Source organism: Coregonus lavaretus (assembly GCF_964263955.1).
Source record: "Coregonus lavaretus genome assembly, contig: SUPER_35_unloc_2, whole genome shotgun sequence".
NCBI lineage: Eukaryota > Metazoa > Chordata > Actinopteri > Salmoniformes > Salmonidae > Coregonus > Coregonus lavaretus.
In genome coordinates, this window is record NW_028167180.1 from 2,272,984 (window position 1) to 2,295,402 (window position 22,419).

General features: G+C 45.1%; 1 protein-coding gene and 1 long non-coding RNA gene across 4 annotated transcripts in view; both read left to right on the plus strand.

The window, feature by feature from the left end:
• The window catches only part of LOC311110163 (C-type lectin domain family 4 member E-like), a gene marked incomplete at its 3' end in the record, with an annotated part of 129,540 nt that overhangs the window by 80,979 nt on the left and 26,142 nt on the right, over window positions 1-22,419 (plus strand). Inside the window, exons 1-3 of one of the 3 annotated variants that reach the window (XR_014610687.1) lie at window positions 2,293-2,567; window positions 15,166-15,267; window positions 15,520-15,562. Of the gene's footprint in view, window positions 1-2,292; window positions 2,568-15,165; window positions 15,268-15,519; window positions 15,563-22,419 lie in introns of those variants that run through there. The other 2 variants (XR_014610686.1, XR_014610685.1) reach the window with 2 other exon arrangements.
• LOC311110165 lies at window positions 17,259-17,984 on the plus strand. Its single transcript, XR_014610689.1, has 3 exons — window positions 17,259-17,335; window positions 17,449-17,591; window positions 17,888-17,984. It is a non-coding gene; the product is annotated as an uncharacterized lncRNA (long non-coding RNA).

Here is a 22,419-nt window from a genome sequence, read left to right on the forward strand (position 1 = left end):
TTATAGAATATGCACAAAATGCATCCTCCGATTGCAAAATCTGCCTCTATCCATATTGTCTCAAGAAAGTGTTCTGTTTTTAATACCTTCCTACACCAAGTTAGGCATACCTAATTTAAATATGGTCTTCACGTTTTACTGGTGAAATGTCCAAACATCATGCCAATCATCTCAATCATTTTCATGGGAATAGGCATTTAGATATTCTTGAATTACTGTTTCGTGAGCGAATTTACCAGTAGCTATATGTATCAATCCTTTCCAGATAACAGAGGCATGGAATATAACACCAATGTGACTGCAGAGAAAGACCAGCTACAGACCAGTTACAACACCCTGACTAAAGAGAGAGACCAGCTACAGACCAGTTACAACACCCTGACTAAAGAGAGAGACCAGCTACAGACCAGTTACAACACCCTGACAAAAGAGAGAAACCAGCCACAGACCAGATATAACACCCTGACTAAAAAGAGAGACCAGATACAGACCAGATATAACACCCTGACTGAAGAGAGAGACCAGCTACAGAATGAGAGAGATGATCTCAAGAGAAAGTTCTCTAATCTGAGTGAGTTCACCTAATAAATGATGAACATCACATGCCTAATATGCAGTCAACTTGTGTTTGTATTCTTCAATAATAGGTGCAGTATAATAATTCATGTTTTTGTCTTGTAGAACAAACCTGTCCTAAAGGCTGGCAGAAGTTTGAATCCAGTTGGTACTTCCTGTCTACTGAGACTAAAACCTGCAGGGAGAGCAGACAGGACTGTCTGGAGAGAGGAGCAGACCTGGTCATTGTAAACAGTGATAAGGAACAGGTGAGAGAGAGAGAGAGAGAGAGAGAGAGAGAGAGAGAGAGAGAGAGAGAGAGAGAGAGAGAGAGAGAGAGAGAGAGAGAGAGAGAGAGAGAGAGAGAGAGAGAGAGAGAGAGAGAGAGAGAGAGAGAGAGAGAGAGAGAGAGAGAGAGAGAGAGAGAGAGAGAGAGAGAGAGAGAGAGAGAGAGAGAGAGAGAGAGAGAGAGAGAGAGAGGTGGAGACTGTATTAATAACATTGTTTTCTGTCACAACAACAGACATTTATCAATGGGCTTAAAACAGTCAGTCCTGTCTGGATTGGTCTGACTGTTACTGAGGGGACCTGGAAATGGGTGGACGGCACCACACTCACCACCACAAGGTAATATACTACTGCTCTAATAACACTGACCACAGTGTAAGGAGTAGGACTGATTCTCTGTGTTGTTCATACTCTAGGTTCTGAGAGAGTGGCCAGTCTAACTCTGTTGTTTCTACTGCAGCTATTGGAGGAGTGGAGAGTCTAATGGTGGTGGAGTGGATAACTGTTTGGTGCTACATTACTGGTTATCAGGCCAAGGAGAATGGTGGGACTATGGGTGATCCATTCCAGAGTACTCGATCTGTGAAAAATGCTCTTTGTAGTCACTGCTGTTTATGGAACTCTGAAGACTGATGACATATTTTGGTAGAATGGCACTCTGAACTAGACGTAGGAGAGAAAGGCTCACACACACACACGGAAGAATGCACTCACACATGCACGCACACAAATCAAATTAGGTATATATCACTCAATAGCTGTTGTCAATGTTAACAGTTCATTATGTAACATTGCATGTAGGCTCTACACAAATCTCTCTCTACCTCACTCTTTCCCTCTACCACTTTTAATTAGCAACATGTCATGTGATTTGCCATGTGGGCTTCTGATAAGTTTATTCATTATTTTTCTAGAGTTTTTTCTTGATCAGTTATCATAAATCACTTTTATAATAAGAAGAACAAAAGCACAGATTAAAATATCAAGGAACAATGTCCTCTGAGGTCTACCAGCTTGAATGTGATTGGATCTTCAAAAAAGTGTGACTTGCAGTTGGACACAAGCAGAGGGCAGAACAGAACTTAGAGGACACACACTGTTCACAGGCAGACCCGCACGCACCCACCAACGCACGCACATCTGTGAAGTTCCCCTTTAAAACCTCTGACAAAGATGCAGACAGATTTCTTACACACACTTCTGAATATTTCCTGACACTGACGTCACACACAGACAGCACAGATAAAAAAGAAGCCCCCTATTTGGCCATCGATGGCCAGTCACGGAGTGCAAGACATAACGTGACTTCCTTATGAACAATGCCACAGACAGGCCTTGCGAAATATTACATCCTGCTTGAAAGTGATTGGATACTTAAAACATTCTATCAACTGCAGTGCACCACAGGCAGACATCAGAGAGGAACCAATAGAGACTCATATCAGAGCAGCTACTCAACTACTGGTCGTTGAAGTTAGAATCATTCAGTAGATATTACCATTACGAGTCAGTTAGAAAGGTAATCATAAGTAAGTTAACACTATAAGAGGTCAGACAGACTGAATTAGTTGATTAATTGATTGATTGGGGTAATCATTGATATTCGGTACAGTTCGTTAAGATGGCCAGCTACGTCAACAAACAGCTGATTGAATTAAACAAAGTTACTGAAGAAAACCGGAACAGAGCAACAAGGAGCGTGAAGACTGAGACCCATCTCTCAGGTACAAAGAATGATCTCTATCTTTCACTCTCTCACACGTGGATGCAGGCAGTTATGAACGCACTAACGGAACACACGCACACACACACACACACACACACACACACACACACACACACACACACACACACACACACACACACACACACACACACACACACACACACACACACACACACACACACACACACTCACTAACACCACGTAATAGAAAAAACACATGTTTTTGCTTCTGTCTTCTGTGTGGTTCAGTTGGTACAGAGCGTGTGGTTCAAAACCAGCTGGGGTCACGTACACTAAAATGTATCAATTCAATGTATTTTTTTACTTTACTTATCGAAACTATTTGGAACTATTTAAAGACGATCAATTGAAAATAACCTTTTTAAACAACAACACAGGGGACACCCCGCCACTGTTTTTGGTAAACAGCTGAGGGACGGGGCTAGAAAAATTTAACCACTCTCAAATTCATAGAGAGAGATATGTATGCAAAGACTGACCATCCACGAGATCAAAATGATAGTTTTAACCATATGAGGCTATATGGTGTTTGTTTACAATTTCATTGTGAAACAAGCTTATATTTTATTTCGTGATGGGGTTAGACGGTTCAACTAAGCTCATGAGGCATTTACAGTAAAAGTTACATTTTCAAGTATCAATGGGGAAATATCATTAATTTAGAAATCACAGATTGCACATTTTAAGTCATGCTGCAGCTATATTGTGTAATTTTGGCAATTTAATCATACAGCAGTGTCACGCCCTGGCTCGGGGGACTCTCGTATGTTGAGCCAGGGTGTTAGTTTCTATGTTTTGTGGTGGGTTCTAGGTTATTGTATTTCTTTGTTTGAGTGACTCCCAATCAGAGGTAACGAGTGTCAGCTGTTGGCTCGTTGTCTCTGATTGGGAGCCATATTTAACTATCTGTCTTTCACGTTGTGTTTGTGGTTTCTTGTTCATTTCGGTTTGTGTGTAACCGTAGACGTCACGTTTTCGTTTGTGTTTTTGATCGTGTGATCATTTATAGTAATTAAAATATGTTCACCTTCAACGCTGCGCATTGGTCCTCCTCATTGGTAGACGATCGTGACAGAAGAAACCACCAAGATGGGACCAAGCAGCGTGTCCAGGAGCCGTCGCCAGGGAGATCCCTCACAGATCTCCTTCGCCTCCTGGACTGGGTCAAGCCGAGGGAGGAAGACAAGGGCTTGACATTATGGCAGAAGGGCGAGAAGCTGGCGAGGGATATGGAGACGTGGTCCACGGGTAGGAGAGACGCCCCGAAAATTTTTAGGGGGGGGCTCACGACGGCGGACCAGCAGGAGGCCGCGATAGAGCGGTCCAGTGGGTTGCCGGAGAAGGCCGCCGGGTTACGGGGGCCACTGGTAGAAGAGGGGATGGAAGGTGTGGAGGCACGGCGAGAGGTACTGGCGTGTGTTGCCAGTCCGGTCCGGCCCGTTCCAGATCCCGGTGTGGAGCCAGTGGTGTGTGTCCCCAGTACGGTCCGGTCTATTCCTGCTCCCCGCATCAAGCCTGTGGTGCGTCTCGTCAGCCCGGCTCTGCCCGTTCCTGCTCTCCGCACCAGGTCTGTGGTGCGCGTCGCCAGCCCGGTCCGGCCCATTCCTGCTCCCCGCATCAAGTCTGTGGTGCGTCTCGTCAGCCCGGCTCTGCCCGTTCCTGCTCCCCGCACCAGGTCTGTGGTGCGCGTCGCCAGCCCGGTCCGGCCCATTCCTGCTCCCCGCATCAAGCCTGTGGTGCGTCTCGTCAGCCCGGCTCTGCCCGTTCCTGCTCTCCGCACCAGGTCTGTGGTGCGCGTCGCCAGCCCGGTCCGGCCCATTCCTGCTCCCCGCGTCAAGTCTGTGGTGCGTCTCGTCAGCCCGGCTCTGCCCGTTCCTGCTCTCCGCACCAGGTCTGTGGTGCGCGTCGCCAGCCCGGTCCGGCCCATTCCTGCTCCCAGCACCAAGTCTGTGGGGCGGTTCGTCAGCCCTGTCCGGCCCGCTCCTGCTCCCCACACCAAGCCAGTGGTGTGCGTCGTCAGGGCAGCACGGCCCGTGCCTGTTCCCCACACCAAGCCAGTGGTGTAAGTCGTCGGTCCGGCACGGCACGTGCCTGTTCCACTGGAGCCGGATCCGCCGCCTAGGCGGAGTGCCCACCCGTCCCTCCCCTGTTGTGTTTCGTTGGCGCGGTCGGAGTCCGCGCCTTTAGGGGGGGGTACTGTCACGCCCTGGCTCGGGGGACTCTCGTATGTTGAGCCAGGGTGTTAGTTTCTATGTTTTGTGGTGGGTTCTAGGTTATTGTATTTCTTTGTTTGAGTGACTCCCAATCAGAGGTAACGAGTGTCAGCTGTTGGCTCGTTGTCTCTGATTGGGAGCCATATTTAACTATCTGTCTTTCACGTTGTGTTTGTGGTTTCTTGTTCATTTCGGTTTGTGTGTAACCGTAGACGTCACGTTTTCGTTTGTGTTTTTGATCGTGTGATCATTTATAGTAATTAAAATATGTTCACCTTCAACGCTGCGCATTGGTCCTCCTCATTGGTAGACGATCGTGACAAGCAGCTTCCTGTTTATCATATTTGAGATGACTGCAAGCTTGAGCAAACATTTGGTGCCAACTCTCAATCTCAATATAGTCCCAAATGCTTCCCTATTAGCACAGTTGCTTTGACCAGGGCCCATAGGGCTCTGTTCAAACGTAGTGCACCATATATGGAATAGGGTGCCATTTGGGACTTCCCCTTTTCTAATGCACTATTTTTGACCAGGGCCCATGGAGCAGATATACAGTATAGATTGTATTATCACAATGTAGTTAGGTAATGACAAAGCAAGTATCACAATTCCAGAAATGTTTCAATATTTTTGACACACAAAAACACACCCGTTGTAATTATGTAGTACAAAGAAAAGTGCACCCTGTTCACAACGGTCTATTCTTTTGTGGCTCGTGAGTTTAAAGTTTGAGGAAGTTTACCCTAGCATTTCTACTGATCTGCGTGCCAGTTATGATTTTCATGTGTATTTTCGTGGAACAGTTTAATTTCAATAACGTTTTTGTTTCTCAAAATCAACCAGCCTCTGCCATATGGACACATTGATACACCTTGATTGGCTTAATAAATTAGCTCATGGAACTAAGCAATATAGCCTATAGGCCAAATGTAGTAGTAGAATAACTTCCATTGTCAACTAAGTAAAAATGCATAAACCCCACAAAGAATCACAGAAAATATCCTGATGAAAATGCAGGTTCTTTCAATCTCATTAATCTCTTTACTCTGCCTGTCTGCCTCCATTTCGGTCTTGACTTGCGATATCACTAGTGAAGTGCAAAGTTGTATCAAATCAATCAGTTAGTGAATGGCAACATTGTATCAAATCAATCAACTGGGTCCGGCCCAATGACTGTTTATATGGAGGTCCGGCCGGAAGCTGACGCTAGCGAACTTGCAACATTTAATCAACTAGCCTATTCCGGGCCCTCAGAGTTTCTTGTGCCAGTGAGATCGGGAGAGACGCAGCTGTTTTCACTCAAAGGGAGATGTGTTCAGGTATTTTTTGACATTTTCACTGGATATATGCTATCTTCAGAACATGACATTTTGCTGTTTCACACCGTGGACTGGTGTTTATCGAAAGGGAGAGTGTTGGAAAGATTTTTTAAATACTTTGAGGAACTAACATTCACAACTGAAATTCAATAATACTGACTTCTTTGACTTACTGTGTGCGGTGAGAAACAAAAATACTGAGAAGCTCAGCTTATTAGTGATGGTGAGTTAAAGCGATCAGAAATCAGACATCCCCAAATGGCACTTACCTACACTTGCATGCAGCAGGCCAGTTAGCCTACTTCTATGCATGCTCTGGCACAAACTCTCCGTCAATGTTAAGAGGACAGAGAAACCAGAAACATGCTCATTGCTGACATGGAGCACTCTAAACAAAACACAATGAAAACATTTACAAAACTCGTAACTGATCGTATGAAAGAAAACAAAACTAATCTTGGCACCACACTGCCAGGACTCTGACCTCGCTGTAGGCCGTCTCATCGTCGTAGGTGATCAGGCCTACCACTGTTGTGTCGTCGGCAAACTAAATGATGGTGTTGGAGTTGGTCGCGGCCACCCAGTCATGGGTGAACAAAGAGTACAGAAAGGGGCTAAGCATGCACCCGTGAGGGACCCCATGTTGATGGTCAGTGTGGCGGATATGTTGTTGCCTACCCTCACCACCTGGGGGCGGCCCGTCAGGAAGTCTAGGATCCAGTTGCAGAGGGAGTTGTTTAATCCCAGGGTCCTTAGTTTAGTGTTGAGCTTGGAAGCCACTATGGTGTTGAACGCTGAGCTGAAGTCAATGACGAGCATAGAGATTGTATCATCTGTGGATCTGTGGGGAGGTATGCGAATTGGAGTGGGTCCAAGGTGTTTGGGATGATGGTGTTGAACTGAGCCATGACCAGCCTTTCAAAGCATTTCATGGCTACAGGTCTGAGTGCTACAGGGCGATAGTCATTTAGACAGTTTAATTAGGCATTCTTGGCCGCAGGGACTATGGTGGTCTGCTTGAAACATGTAGGTATTACAGACTGGGTCAGGGAGAGGTTGAAAATGTTGTTGAAACACTTTCCAGTTGCTCAGCGCATGCTCTAAGTATGTGTCCTGGTAATTTGTCTGTGAATGCTAACCTTTTTAAAGGTCTTAGTCATGGAGAGCGTGATCACACAGTAGTCCGGAACAGCTGGTGCTCTCCAGCATGGTTTAGTGTTGCTAGCCTCAAAGCAAGCATAGAAGGTATACTACATTACCAAAAGTATGTGGACACCTGCTTGTCGAACATCTCATTCTAAATTCATGGGCATTAATATGGAGTTTGTACCACCTTTGTTGGAACATTGCTGCGGGGACTTGCTTCCATTCAGCCACAAGAGTATTAGTGAGATCAGGCACTTATGTTAGGCGATTAGGCCTGGCTTGCAGTCAGCATTCCAATTCATCCCAAAGGAGTTCAGGACTCTGTGCAGGTCAGTCAAGTTCTTCCACACCGATCTCGACAAACCATTTCTGTATGGACCTCGCTTTGTGCACAGGGGCATTGTCATGCTAAAACAGCAAAGGGCCTTCCCCAAACTTTTTCCCCAAAGTTGGAAGCACAGAATCGTCTAGAATGTCATTGTATGCTGTAGCATTAAGATTTCCCTTCACTGGAACTATGGGGCCTAGACCGAACCATAAAAAAACATCCCAGACCATTATTCCTCCTCCACCCAACTTTACAGTTGGCACTATGCATTCGGGCAGGTAGCGTTCTCTTGTTATCCGCCAAACCCAGATTTGTCCGTCGTACTGCCAGATGGTGAAGCGTGATTCACCACTCCAGAGAACACGTTTCCACTGCTCCATAGTCCAATGACGGCGAGCTTTACAGCACTTTAGCCGACGCTTGGTATTGCACATGGTGATCTTAGGCTTCTGTGCGGCTGCTATTGTACTGATGTTGCTTCCAGAGGCAGTTTGGAACTCGGCAGTGAGTGTTACAACCGAGGATAGACGATTTTTACGCGCTTCAGCACTCGGCGGTCCCGTTCTGTGAGCTTGTGTGGCCTTCCACTTCACAGCTGAGACGTTGTTGCTCCTATACATTTCCACTTTACAATAATAGCACTCACAGTTGACCGGGGCAGCTCTAGCCGGGCAGAAATTTGACTGACTTGTTGGAAAGGTGGCATCCTATGATGGTGCCACATTGAAAGTCACTGAGCTCTTCGGTAAGGCCTTTCTACTGCCAGTGTTTTTTCTATGGAGATTGCATGGCTGTGTGCTCAATTTTATACACCTGTCAGCAACGGGTGTGTCTGAAATAGCCAAATCTACTGATTTGAAGGGGAATTCACATACTTTTGTATATATAGTGTAACTAGCTTGTCTGGTAGGCTCGCGTCACTGGACAAATCACTGCTGGGTTTCCCTTTGTAATAGTTTGCAAGTCCTGCCACATCCAACGAGCGTCAGAACCTGTGTAGTAGGATTCGATTTTGGTCCTGTATTGAAGCTTTGCCTGTTTGATGGTTAATCGTAGGAGGTAGTGGGATTTCTTATAAGGGTCTGGATTAGTGTCCCGCTCCTTGAAAGTGGCAGCTCTAGCCTTTAGCCCAATGCCGATATTGCCTGTAATCCATAGCTTCTGGTTGGGATATGTACGTCTGGTCACTGTGGGGAAGATGTCGTCGATGCACTTACTAATGAAGCTGGTCACTGATGTGGTAAATTCTTCAATGCCATAGGATGAATCCCAGAACATATTCCAGTCTGTCGTAGAGAAACAGTCCTGTAGCTTAACATTCGCTTCATTGCACCACTTCTGTATTGAGCGCGTGATTGGTACTTCCGGTTTTAGTTATTGCTAGTAGGCAAGAATCAGGAGGATAGAGTTATGGTCAGATTTGCCAAATGGAGGGCAAGGGAGAGCTTTGTATGTGTCTCGGTGTGTGGAGTAAAGGTGATTTAGAGTTTTTTCAGTTCCAGTTGCACAGGTGACGTGCTAGTAGAAATTAGGTAAAACAGACTAAAGTTTTCCTGCATTAAAGTCAACGGCCACTAGGAGTGCCACCTCTGGGTGAGCATTTTCTTGTTTGCTAATGGCCATATACAGCTCCTTGAGTGAGGTCTTAGTGCCAGCATCGGTTTGTGGTGGTAAATACACAGCTACAAAAAATATAGATGAAAACTCTCTTGGTAAATATTATGGTCTACAGCTTATCATGAGGTATTCTAACTCAGGCGAGCAGAATCTTGAGACTTCCTTGATAACACCAGATGTTGTTAACAAAGAGACACACACCCCCTCCCCTGAACTTCCCTGCCACCACCGTTCTGTCCTGCCGGTGTACAGAAAAAACAGCTAGATTCATATTTACCATGTCCTTGTTCAGCCACGACTCGGGGCATACTTGTATTTCACTGTACAGACTTACCTATGGATTGTGGATCAATGAAAGGGGGTATCAGTCTACTCAGTTACACACACGGAACACAACTGTGAAGAGTTTACACAAATATTAGGATTGTGGGTTAGTTAGATCGCAAACATGTCTAAACTACAGTTGTTGAGTCAAAATGTGGGGAAAAAAAGTATTTAGTCAGCCACCAATTGTGCAAGTTCTCCCACTTAAAAGATGAGAGAGGCCTGTAATTTTCATCATAGGTACACGTCAACTATGACAGACAAATGATGGTAGGCTTTGTTACTTTGGTCCCAGCTCAAAATCTCATTTTGTCTGTCATAGTTGACCTATGATGAAAATTACAGGCCTCTCTCATCTTTTTAAGTGGGAGAACTTGCACAATTGGTGGCTGACTAAATACTTTTTTCCCCCACTGTGGTTGTCCCTGATTGCACTGACTTTGCTCACAGCTGCTTGTTTGAAGAAGTGTACTTACTGTGATCAAGATGTGGTTGTCCCACTGGCTATCCTAAGTTGAATGCACCAATTTGTAAGTCGCTCTGGATGAGAGCGTCTGCTAAATGACTTAAATGTAAAATGTAAATGTAAAACAGAAAGAAGACAAAGGACAAAGAGATCTGTCAGAAGATGGGAACAACAAGCAGGATGATGTGGATCAACACTGTCAGGAAATCAAAGCATCTCTGAATCATTCAGGCTGTTGGTTTCAGATAAATAGATGCATGATTTACTTTTTTTAAATGTTCAGCGTAGGAGGAAATGGAATTGTGGAAGTGACTCAATACTGTGGAAGAGCCACAACTAATGTTTCCTCATTGTGACGCAAGAAAACATACCGATTTCCTCTCCTCACCAAGTTAAATTGCGCAGAGGGGGTCTTCATCAGGTGATGCTGTAAAGGTTGTGATGTTGCAGTTTCTGTGTATGCATGTGTAACTTTATTTCCACTTGAGAGCAAGATGCCCCTTGACACTGATCCTAGCATGAAAATTACAAAGGTTAAGACAACAGCGTTACAATAATGCAGGGTTGCTAAACCCAGAAGCACAACATTGCAAGACTTCCTGGAACACTTGCAAAACAGACCAAACAGACCAGGCCGGCGTTTGGGGAAGTCAATGAGAGATGTGAAAAATGATTCCTTAGTTGTTAATTTTCTCAAAATCTAAAGGCACAACCTAGATTCAAGCCAATGTCTTAAGTAGTTCTACATGTTATTACTCCAACCTCATGAATGTGACAAAAGCAACTTTATATGTCCTGTAGTAAAATAAAATAACAGTAGGGAGGCTATATATACAGGGGGGTACCTGTGCAGAGTCAATGTGCGGGGGCACCGGCTAGTTGAGGTAGTTGAAGTAATATGTACATGTGGGTAGAGTTAAAGTGACTATGCATAAATAATTAACAGAGTAGCAGCAGCGTAAAAAGGTGGGGTGGGGGTGGGAGGGCAGTGCAAATAGTCCGGGTAGCCATGATTAGCTGTTCGGGAGTCTTATGGCTTGGGGGTAGAAGCTGTTGAGAAGTCTTTTGGACCTAGACTTTGCACTCCTGTACCGCTTGCCTTGCGGTAGCAGAGAGAACAGTCTATGACTAGGGTGGCTGGAGTCTTTGACAATTTTGAGGGCCTTCCTCTGACATCGCCTGGTATAGAGGTCCTGGATGGCAGGAAGGTTGGCCCCAGTGATGTACTGGGACGTACGCACTACCCTCTGTAGTGCCTTGCGGTCGGAGGCCAAGCAGTTGCCATACCAGGCGGTGATGCAACCAGTCAGGATGCTCTCGATGGTGCAGCTGTAGAATTTTTTGAGGATCTGAGGACCCATGCCAAATCTTTTCAGTCTCCTGAGGGGGAATAGGCTTTGTCGTGCCCTCTTCACGACTGTCTTGGTGTGTTTGGACCATGATAGTTTGTTGGTGATGTGGACACCAAGGAACTTGAAGCTCTCAACCTGTTCCACTACAGCCCCGTCGATGAAAATGGGGGCGTGCTCAGTCCTCTTTGTTTTCCTGTAGTCCACAATCATCTCCTTTGTCTTGGTCACGTTGAGGGAGAGAGATTGTTATCCTGGCACCACACGGCCAGGTCTCTGACCTCCTCTCTCTAGGCTGTCTCATCGTTGTCGGTGATCAGGCCTACCACTGTTGTGTCGTCGGCAAACTTAATGACGGTGTTGGAGTTGTGCCTGGCCATGCAGTCATGGGTGAACAGGGAGTACAGGAGGGGACTGAGCACGCACCCCTGTAGGGCCCCCGTGTTGAGGATCAGTGTGGCAGATGTGTTGTTACCTACCCTTACCACCTGGGGGTGGCCCGTCAGGAAGTCCAGGATCCAGTTGCAGAGGGAGGTGTTTAGTCCCAGGATCCTTAGCTTAGTGATGACCTTTGAGGGCACTATGGTGTTGAATGCTGAGCTGTAGTCAATGAATAGCATTCTCACGTAGGTGTTCCTCTTGTCCAGGTGGGAAAGGGCAGTGTGGAGTGCAATAGAGATTGCATCATCTGTGGATCTGTTGGGGTGGTATGCAAATTGGAGTGGGTCTAGGGTTTCTGGGAAAATGGTGTTGATGTGAGCCATGACCAGCCTTTCAAAGCACTTCATGGCTACAGACGTCAGTGCTACGGGTCGGTAGTCATTTAGGCAGGTTATCTTAGTGTACTTGGGCACGGGGACTATGGTGGTCTGCTTGAAACATGTTGGTATTACAGACTCAGTCAGGGACATGTTGAAAATGTCAGTGAAGACACTTGCCAGTTGGTCAGCACATGCTCGGAGTACACGTCCTGGTAGCCGTCTGGCCCTGCGGCCTTGTGAATGTTGACCTGCTTAAAAGTCTTACTCACATCGGCCACGGAGAGCGTGATCACATAGTCCTCCGGAACAACTGGTGCTCTCATGCATGCTTCAGTGTTGCTTGCCTCGAAGCGAGTATAGAAGTGGTTTAGCTCGTCTGGAAGTCTTGTGTCACTGGGCAGCTCGCAGCTGTGCTTCCCTTTGTAGTCTGCTAAATGACTAAAATGTAAATGTAAATGTAGTCTGTAATAGTTTTCAAGCCCTGCCCCATCCGACGAGCGTCATAGCCGGTGTAGTACGATTCAATCTTAGCCCTGTATTGACTCTTTGCCTGTTTGATGGTTCGTTGGAGGGCATAGCGGGATTTCTTATAAGCGTCCGGGTTAGATTCCCGCTCCTTGAAAGCGGCAGCTCTGCCCTTTAGCTCAGTGCGGATGTTTTCTGTAATCCATGGCTTCTGGTTGGGGTATGTACGTACGGTCACTGTGGGGACGACATCATCGATGCACTTATTGATGAAGCCAGTGACTGATGTGGTGTACTCCTCAATGCTATCTGAAGAATCCCACAACATGTTCCAGTCTGTGCTAGCAAAACAGTCCTTTTAGCTTAGAATCTGCGTCATCTGACCACTTTTTTATTAACCGAGTCACTGGTGCTTCCTGCTTTAGTTTTTGCTTATAAGCAGGAATCAGGAGGATAGAGTTATGGTCAGATTTGCCAAATGGAGGGCGAGGGAGAGCTTTGTATGCGTCTCTGTGTGTGGAGTAAAGGTGGTCTAGAGTTTTTTTTTCCTCTGGTTGCACATTTAACATGGTGGTAGAAATTAGGTAGAACGGATTTAAGTTTCCCTGCATTAAAGTCCCCGGCCACTAGGAGCACTGCCTCTGGATGAGCGGTTTCCTATTGATTTATACAGCTCATTCAGTGCAATCTTAGTGCCAGCATTGGTTTGTGGTGGTAAATAGACAGCTATGAAAAATATAGATGAAAACTCTCTTGGTAAATAGTGTGGTCTACAGCCTATCTTAAGATACTCTACCTCAGGCAAAAAAACCTCGAGACCTCCTTAGTATTTGATTTTGTGCACCAGCTGTTGTTTACAAATACACACAGACCGCCACCCCTTGTCTTACCGGAGTCAGCCGTTCTATCCTGCCGATGTAGCGTATAGCCCGCTAGCTGCATGTTGTCCACTTCGTCGTTCATCCACGACTCTGTGAAACATAAGATGTTACAGTTTTTAATACCCCGTTGGTAGGATAACCGTAATCTTAAATCATCCAATTTGTTCTCTAATGATTGAAGATTGGCTAATAGGATTGATGGCAGAGGCAGTTTACTCGCTCGCCGTCGGATCCTTACAAGGCACCCCGACCTAGGTCCACGATATTTCTGTCTCTTCCTCATGCGAATGATAGGGATTTGTTCTTTGTCGGGTGTCTGTGGGATATCTTTCGTGGCCGCCTTGTTGAAGAAAAAATCTTCGTCCAATACGAGGTGAGTAATCGCTGTCCTGATATCCAGAAGCTCTTTTTGGTTATAAGAGACGATGGCAGAAACATTATGTACAAAATAAATGACAAATAACAAGGAAAAACACACATAATAGTACAATTGGTTAGAGGGCTGTAAAACGGCTGCCATCTTCTCCGGCGCCGCTAAAATTGATATTTTAGTGGGCTATATGGTGGTTAGCTAGTCTACACTACCTGTGTTCTTAATTTGTAAAATCGGGATTTTGCCTCAACAATTAGTCAATACCTTTTACTTTTAAAGTTAATTTCCTGACATTTTACACATTTTGCCATAAGGAGTAGAGAAAATGTTTCCGTTTTAAAGCAAGCTATCTGCTATTCTAATAATTTTGCATGGACTGGAGAGACATTTTTGCATTTTTAAAGCACATTTCCTGCAATTCTACACATTTTATCAAGACTTATGACATGTTAATGATATATGAGTGAGAGTGACAAAATAAGTAAATGGGGACCCCCTGGAGGCCAGGGCCCCTGGGAACACATCCTATGTGCCCGGTCGTTATTCGGCCATGACTGCAAAGAGTTTAGATAGCTGGCTAGACTAACTGACAATCTAAAAATGGTTAGCTGACTAGGCTAACAGAGTGACTGTCAGTGACTGACATAACAAGAGAAAAACTGCTGATGCACAACCTAATTTCCAAATTGCACATTGTGTATTCCCATTGTGTATTCCCATTGTGTATTCACTTTGTGTATTCTACTAAATTGATACCCCGACCGAGTGTTTGCTCTCTCAGATCTGTATTCAAACAGTTTTAAAGAGTTGTAATTTTTTGGGATCTGTATTCAAAAAGTTATAGTGACCTCCAAAGAAACGATTTCTTCCCCCGGAAAAATTGTTACTTTCCACAAAGTATAATTAAAACTATAGAAATCTCAAGTCACATACACACATTCACAAACACACACACACACACACACACACACACACACACACACACACTCACACACAAAGACAAAGACTTACACATGACACAAAAACACTGAAAAATGCTAATTGATAGCAAGTCCCAGTGGAAGTTTTTTATAATGATTTTACCTTGAATGTAAATATAAAAATAGCTGTATGTTTTCAGTGTATTTAGATGTATTAATGTAATTATGTGCTTCTAACATGTCATACTGATATGGTAACCTCCTCTAAAACAACATTGAGAAACTGGTCATGTACCAACACCACCCTCGTCTACGTGTGTTTGTTTGTGTGTGTGTGTACGTGTGCGTGTGTGGGTATGTGTGCATGGGAACGTTGTGTATGTGTGTTCTCAAATCAGTGTGTATCTCCTCAGGACCTGAGGATTCAGGGAGAAGACTCTACAGGATGGTTGCTGTGAGCTTTGGGATGCTGTGTGTTCTACAAGTCACTCTCAACATCTCCCTGAGACTAGTCTGTGAGTGTATTGTTATCTAATCATTACACTATATCAGTTTTTCATAAGGTCCCAAATTCAGATGAATGTTGTTATCTGTGTAACTAAATTCCTCCTCTGTTAGACATGTTCAAGGAACTAGCAAAACACATCCAAGATATTCTGTCCACTTTTAGCAGACTGTATAGACCTTCAGTTTTTAACGCCTGCCACTTACAGTAGCAGTAAGAAATGGCCTTTTCACCAGTAGCTATATCTATCAATCCTTTCTAGATAACAGAGGCATGGGAGATAAAACCAATGTGTCTGCAGAGAGAGACCAGTCCCTGCCCTGACTTTCGAAAGTATTCGAAAGCCAAGTTAATAAACAGATCATCGACCATTTCGAAGACCACCGTACCTTCTCCGCTATGCAATCCGGTTTCCGAGCTGGTCACGGGTGCACTTCAGCCACGCTCAAGGTCCTAAACGATATTATAACCGCGATTGATAATAGACAGTACTGTGCAGCCGTCTTCATCGACCTGGCCAAGGCTTTCGACTCTGTCAACCACCGCATTCTTATTGGCAGACTAAATAGCCTTGGTTTCTCAAATGACTGCCTCGCCTGGTTCACCAACTACTTCTCAGATAGAGTTCAGTGTGTCAAATCGGAGGGCCTGTTGTCTGGACCTATGGCAGTCTCTATGGGGGTGCCACAGGGTTCAATTATTGGGCCGACACTTTTCTCCGTGTATATCAATGATGTCGCTCTTGCTGCTGGTGACTCTCAGATCCACCTCTACGCAGACGACACCATTTTGTATACATCTGGCCCTTCATTGGACATTGTGTTAACAAACCTCCAAACGAGCTTCAATGCCATACAACAATCCTTCAGTAGCCTTCAACTGCTCTTAAACACTAGTAAAACTAAATGCATGCTTTTCAATCGAACGCTGCTAGCACCCGCCCACCCGACTAGAATCACCACTCTCGACGGGTCTGACCTAGAGTATGTGGACAACTACAAATATCTAGGTGTCTGGTTAGACTGTAAACTCAACTTCCAGACTCACATAAAGAATCTCCAATCCAAAGTTAAATCTAGAATCGGCTTCCTATTTCGCAACAAAGCCTCCTTCACTCATGCTGCCAAACATGCCCTCGTAAAACTGACTATCCTACCGATCCTTGACTTCGGCGATGTCATTTATAAAATAGCCTCCAACACTCTACTCAGCAAATTGGATGTAGTCTATCACAGTGCCATCCGTTTTGTCTCCAAAGCCCCATACACTACCCACCACTGTGACCTGTACACTCTTGTTGGCTGGTCCTCACTACATGTTCGTCGTCAAACCCACTGGCTCCAGGCCATCTATAAATCACTGCTAGGCAAATCCCCGCCTTATCTTAGCTCATTGGTCACCATAGCAGCACCCACCCGTAGTCTGCGCTCCAGCAGGTATATCTCACTGGTCATTCCCAAAGCCAACACCTCCTTTGGCCGCCATTCCTTCCAGTTCTCTGCTGCCAATGACTGGAACGAATTGCAAAAATCTCTGAAGCTGGAGACTCTTATCTCCCTCAATAACTTTAAGCATCAGTTGTCAGAGCACCTTACCGATCACTGCACCTGTACACAGCCCATCTGAAATTAGCCCACCCAACTACCTCATCCCTATATTGTTATTTAATTTTATCTTTTGCACCCCAGTATCTCTATTTGCACATAATCTCTTGCACATCTAGCATTCCAGTGTTAATACTATTGTAATTATTCTGCACTATAGCCTATTTATTGCCTTACCTCCATAACTTGCTACATTTGCACACACTGTATATATCTTTTCTGTTGTATTTCTGACTTTATGTTTTTTTTTACCCCATATGTAACTCTGTGTTGTTTTTGTTGCACTACTTTGCTTTGTCTTGGCCAGGTCGCAGTTGTAAATGAGATCCTGTTCTCAACTGGCTTACCTGGTTAAATAAAGGTGGGAAAAAAAAATATATATATATATACAGACCAGTTATACCACCCTGACTAAAGAGAGAGACCAGCTACAGAAGGAGAGAGATGATCTCAAGAGAAAGTTATCTAATCTGAGTGAGATTACCTAATAAATTATCCTAACATCACATGCCTAATATGCAGTCAACTTGTATTTTGTATTCTTCAATAATAGGTGCAGAATAATAATTCATGTTTTTGTCTTGTAGAACAAACCTGTCCTGAAGGCTGGCAGAAGTTTGAATCCAGTTGGTACTTCATCTCTACTGAGACTAAAACCTGGAGGGAGAGTAGCCAGGACTGTCTGGAGAGAGGAGCAGACCTGGTCATCATAAACAGTGATAAGGAACAGGTGAGAGAGAGAGAGAGAGAGAGAAGAGAGAGAGAGAGAGAGAGAGAGAGAGAGAGAGAGAAGAGAGAGAGAGAGAGAGAGAGAGAGAGAGAGAGAGAGAGAGAGAGAGAGAGAGAGAGAGAGAGAGAGAGAGAGAGAGAGAGAGAGAGAGAGAGAGAGAGAGAGAGAGAGAGAGAGAGAGAGAGAGAGAGAGAGAGAGAGAGAGATCAAACATCCTTGGTCAGTAATGTATCTTCCAGTATTTAACGCATTTAGCCTATTGCAGTTGACAATATCAGTATCTTTATCAACAACAGGAGTTTCTCTTTGGCCTCAATAAGAGAGCCTGGATTGGTCTGACTGACTCTGTTACTGAGGGGACCTGGAGATGGGTGGACCGCACACCGCTGACCACCCCAAGGTAAGAGACTACTGTTCTATAATAACACTGACCACAGTGTAAGGAGTATGCTCTAATAACACTGACCACAGTGTAAGGAGTAGGACTGATTCTCTGTGTTGTTCATAATCCAATGACTACGAGGTGAGATTTGACCCTCCTGGTGTAATATGGAGACTTGTTAACAAATTACATATTGCTTCAAATCTTGTTTTCACTCATAGATGTCATTCCACAAGCACTAAAGATATAGCATAGAAACCAAGTACTATTTGCATTTGAAAATGGCATTCAAAAAATACAAATAATGTTTTGGTTGTTGGTCCATGCTTGGTGAGGTATATTCATTTTAAAGCTAAAAAAAAACCTGTCTATAATTTAGGATGATGTTTTCTACCACAGTGTCTGACTATTTACATTGACCCATTTTTGTTGATGATTTTTGCACTGGCTCTCTTCCACTGGCTCTCTTCCACTGGCTCTCTCTTCCACTGGCTCCCTTCCCTGGCTCTCTCTTCCACTGGCTCTCTTCCCCTGCTCTCTCTTCCACTGGCTCTCTTCCCCTGGCTCTCTCTTCCACTGGCTCTCTTCCACTGGCTCTCTTCCACTGGCTCTCTTCCACTGGCTCTCTCTTCCACTGGCTCTCTTCCCCTGGCTCTCTCTTCCACTGGCTCTCTTCCCCTGGCTCTCTCTTCCACTGGCTCTCTTCCACTGGCTCTCTTCCACTGGCTCTCTTCCACTGGCTCTCTCTTCACTGGCTCTCTTCCCCTGGCTCTCTCTTCCCCTGGCTCTCTCTGCCACTGCTCTCTCTGCCACTGGCTCTCTCTTCCACTGGCTCTCTCTTCCACTGGCTCTCTCTTCCACTGGCTCTCTTCCCCTGGCTCTCTCTTCCACTGCTCCCTTCCCCTGGCTCTCTCTTCCACTGCTCTCTTTTCTGGCTCTCTCTTCCACTGGCTCTCTTCCCTGGCTCTCTCTTCCACTGGCTCTCTTCCACTGGCTCTCTCCCACTGGCTCTCTCCTCCCCTGGCTCTCTCTTCCACTGGCTCTCTCTGCCACTGGCTCTCTCTTCCACTGGCTCTCTTCCACTGGCTCTCTTTTCCACTGGCTCTCTCTTCCACTAGCTCTCTTCCACTGGCTCTATAAACCCTCGCTAGACTCTACCCATACACTCACACATACTACACTGACACTCCAACACACACACACACTACATACGCTCACACACACAAAACACACACACACACACACTCACACATAGACATACCTTCACACTTTTCTCATGCGCTGCTGCTGCTCTATTCATTATCTAACCTGATTGCCTAGACCATTTTACCCCTACCTACATGTACATTTTACCTAAATTACCTCAACTACCTCGTACCCCCGCACATTGACTCGGAACCGGTATTCCTTGAATATAGCCTCGTTATTGTTATTTTATTGTGTTACTATTTTCCTTTTCTTATTTAGCACTTTTTTTTTTTTCTTAGGACCCGTAAGCATTTCATGGTAAAGTCTACACCTGTTGTATTCGGCGCATGTGACAAATACAATGTTTATTATTTAATTTTCTCTGTCTTGTTTACCCTGTAGTTACTGGTACCCACAGCAGCCTGATAATGGTGTTGACAACCCAGCAAATGGGGAGGAGGACTGTGTTGAGCTGAACACAGAAACATGGCTTCCTGTAAAGGCATGGAATGACCAACCATGTTTAGTCAATCGTCACTGGATTTGTGAGAAAGTGACTTAACAACACCATGACAACAGAGGAGGCTGGTGGTGGTAGGACAGCCACACATAAAGCACCCTACAGTGCATCTCTCTCTCTCTCTCTCTCTCTCTCTCTCTCTCTCTCTCTCTCTATCTCTCTCTCTCTCTCTCTCTCTCTCTCTCTCTCTCTCTCTCAATTTCAATTCAATTCAATTTAAGGGCTTTATTGGCATGGGAAACGTGTGTTGACATTGCCAAAGCAAGGGAAGTAGATAGTAAACAAAAGTGAAATAAACAATAAATATTAACAGTAAACATTACACTCAGAGTTTCAAAAGAATAAAGACATTTCAAATGTCATATTATGTATATATACAGTGTTGTAACAATGTGCAAATAGTTTAAAGTACAAATGGGAAAATAAATAAACAATAAATATGGGTTGTATTTACAATGGTGTTTGTTCTTCACTGGTCTTTTCTTGTGGCAACAGGTCACAAATCTTGCAGCTGTGATGGCACACTGTGGTTTTTCACCCAGTAGATAAGGGAGTTTATCAAAATTGGGTTTGTTTTCGAATTCTTTGTGGATCGCTGTAATCTGAGGGAAATATGTGTCTCTAATATGGTCATACATTTGGCAGGAGGTTAGGAAGTGCAGCTCAGTTTCCACCTCATTTTGTGGGCACTCTCTCTCTCTCTCTCTCTCTCTCTCTCTCTCTCTCTCTCTCTCTCTCTCTCTCTCTCTCTCTCTCTCTCTCTCTCTCTCTCTCTCTCTCTCTCTCTCTCTCTCTCTCTCTCTCTCTCTCTCTCTCTCTCTCTCTCTCTCATAGTATTGCTATGTAGGCTGAACATCTCTCTGTAATCTGTAAAATAATTGTTTTAAATAGAAACATGTTATGTGATTTGCCAAAGCTTGTGCTTTTTTCATGATCAATTATTAGCATAAATCTCTCTTAAGAAGATGATCTGAGGCTCAGATTAAGTAAGAAAGGAACAATGTCCTAGCAGGGTTACCAGCTTCCTGATTTAATGTGATTGGATCGTTAAAACAATGAGACTTGCAGTTGGACACAGACGGACGGCAAAACAGTACTGAGAGGATACAAGCTGGACGCAGGCAGACACACACACAGGCAGACGTGGGAAGTCCCCCTTTTCTGATTAAGATGCAGACGTAGATTTCCCACACACACCTCTGAATAGCTCTTCACACTGATGTCACACACAGACAGCATAGATAAAAGTAAAGGGCCCCTATATGGCCATCGGTGGCTGGCATAGAGAGAGTAAGAGCCATAATGTGAACTCCATTTGAAGGCTGGGGATGCCACAAACAGACCTTATGAAGTGATAGGATGAAAGGCTGCACTCGTCACTACTTCTTGTCATGCAGCTATCATGTTATATCACTGTGTTTAGAATATCCTGTCATGCTTAACTTCCTGATTGAAGGTGATTGGATACTTACAACATTATATCAACTGTAGTGGACCACAGACAGAGATCAGAGGTACCAGGTAGAGATGCAGATCAGACCAACTACTCAACTATTTGTCAGTGAAGTTACAATCATGCAGTAGATATTACCAGTAGGAGTCAGTTAGAAAGGTAATCATACAGTAGATATTACCATTAGGAGTCAGTTAGAAAGGTAATCATACAGTAGATATTACCATTAGGAGTCAGTTAGAAAGGTAATCATACAGTAGATATTACCATTAGGAGTCAGTTAGAAAGGTAATCATACAGTAGATATTACCATTAGGAGTCAGTTAGAAAGGTAATCATAGAGTAGGTGTTACCATTAGGAGTGTCACGGTTTCGGCCGAGACTGCTCCTCCTCCTGGTTCGGGCAGGCTTCGGCGTTCGCCGTCCCCGGAGTACTAGCTGCCACCGTTGAATGTTTCGTGGTGTGATTGCTTTGGTCTGTCTTGTACACCTGTGTCTGTTTGTGTTCTGATTACGTGTCCTATAAGTTCCCTGTTTGGTATTGGTTAGATTGTGTGTTGTTGTCTGCCTGTATTTTCTGAGCTGCGTTTTGACGCTCTGTTTGTTTGTTTAGTGTTTACGCATGGTTTACGTATTCACTCGCCTCTGTTTGTTTTCGAGGCCGTGTATTGTTATTTAGCACTTTTGACTAGTAAAGTCTGTTGGACGAAGCCTCTGTGTCCTGCGCCTGACTCCTCCACCACATCCACATCGGTTCTACTGACAGAACAACACACCAACCATGGAGTCAGCAGGAGCAGCTGCGACACCCAAGTCGCTGGAGGAACGGATCAGCTATCAGGACACCATGATCCGGCAACTTGGGTCCGCCATGGACGAGGTGTCCAACACTCTGCGCCGGTTGGTTACTGGGGAGGTGCCCACGTCTTCTTACACCATCCCATCACCAACAGCCAGTCCTCCTCTCTCAGCACCGGAACCCAGGGGCATTCGGCTTTCGCTCCCGAGGGTATATGACGGTTCTGCAGCCGGGTGTCAGGGGTTCCTCCTGCAGGTGGAACTTTACCTGGCTACCCTACACCCAGCGCCCTCGGGATACGAGAGCGTCTCCGCCCTCATCTCCTGTCTATCCGGCATGGCGTTGGAGTGGGCCAACGCCGAATGGAGGGGAATAGACGCCGCTACCATCACCTACGCTGAGTTCTCCCGCCGCTTCAGGGCTGTCTTCGATCACCCACCTGAGGGAAAGGCGGCGGGGGAGCGTCTGTTCCACCTCCGACAGGGG